At 53.8% G+C, this 1,523-nt stretch overlaps 1 pseudogene; it reads right to left on the bottom strand.

The window, feature by feature from the left end:
• Positions 1-360: 360 nt before the first annotated feature.
• Positions 361-1,098, bottom strand: LOC116465753 (uncharacterized; annotated as a pseudogene).
• Positions 1,099-1,523: the final 425 nt, after the last annotated feature.

The following is a 1,523-nucleotide window of genomic DNA, read 5'->3' as shown; positions in this document are numbered from 1 at the left end:
CAGTCTGGTCCCAGAACCATGGAGAATTTGAATATGAGATAGAGAACTGAGAAAACAATGTTGAAATCTCTCTGGAAAGTAGAAGCCTGGGAGAAAACCAAACCAAACCAATTATCCCATTGCCACCCAGAGACACTGTGAACCTTTTGAGCTCATGGGGGAGGTGAAGGCTTTTCCCACTGTCAATGTCTATGTTAAGGGAGTAAGGCAGCCTGAACCCTCTTGCTCCTAGGTCCCATTATCTCCATTCCCTTTGCAGCTGGAAATTTGTGCTGTGACCAGAGGAATCAGAAATGGGGTGACAACGCTTAGGGGACTGGGTCATCAGATCAAAGGCTGGTCTTGCAGTAACGACAGTTCCTAGGTGGATTGTGACATCACTACATTCCACTCCTCCTGGTCGAGGGGGAGGGACCACATCAGCACAATGTCCGAGTTGCTGCTCCACAATGGGGGAGGGAAACACAGGGTTGGGACCCAGCTCCTTGGAGATGCCAGCGCAAAGAGCCCAGGGAGGTCCACCTTGAGGCAGCAGGAGGGGAGGGCAGAGTCTGCAGCAGGGAGCTCCAGGAGTCACCAGCCCAAAGTCACCCAGGGATGACTGGCGAGGGCGGGGCCTGGGGCTGGGGGACCGAGGTCCTTGGAGACGCCAGCCCAAAGAGACCAGGGAGGTCGAGTTTGGGGCGGCAGGAGGTGAGGACCCAGTAATGGAGCGGGAATCCCCGGGAGTCACCCACCCGAAGTCACCCTGGGGTGACTGACGAGGGCAGGGACTGGGCTGCTTGCTTAAGGGGCAGGGCTGACTGACAAGACTTTGGTGGGTGGAGCCCAGAGGCGCCAGGGTTGGGGGGCCCAGTCCGGTGTGCCTCAGGAGTGGTATGGACTCTGGCAGTGGTCTTGTCATCGGAGGGGATCTGTGGCTGGGTTGGGGGGTGATGACCTGGTGCGTTTTTACCTTTGTCTCGGCTACAGCCAATTTACTCTGTCGAGTTTCTTCTGCCATCGTGGGGTGGGTAGGGAGGCAGGGTTGGGGCCACGTCAGCGAAATCCCAGCGAGCACTAATCAACGCTTCCAGTCACCTACCAGGCAGCTGTGTGACTGAGCCAGAGGAGGCATAAGCAGGGCCCCAGTAGAATGCAGAATAGGGGTGTGGCCTTAATGCTCCAAGCCCATTGGTCAATGACAAAGATGAAAGGGAAAGGGGGGGGTGTGGCTGGGCCCCAGTGTGTCCAGAGGGACCTGTGGCTCACAAGGAAAGCTGCCCATGCAACCGCTGCCCTGCCCACTCTGTGAGAGGGGAGGGGCCAGCTTTTGCTTTAAAATTTTTAAAAATGTTATGTGTGTATACTTTATATATATGTGTGTGTGTGTTTCTGTGTATGTGTATCTATGTGTTCCTCCAGAGCTGTCTTCATTACCCAGCTTCTATGCAAGGTCTATGATTTTGGCCTATATTTTTCATCTTCAAATACAGTAAAAAAATTACCAGTACTACCTTAACTGAGATACAGATCCTCTAAAA

Source organism: Hylobates moloch, unplaced genomic scaffold, assembly GCF_009828535.3.
Source record: "Hylobates moloch isolate HMO894 unplaced genomic scaffold, HMol_V3 SCAFFOLD_9725, whole genome shotgun sequence".
Lineage (NCBI taxonomy): Eukaryota > Metazoa > Chordata > Mammalia > Primates > Hylobatidae > Hylobates > Hylobates moloch.
Note: the sequence above shows the minus strand (reverse complement) of the source record. Positions and strands in the feature narration are given on the sequence as shown.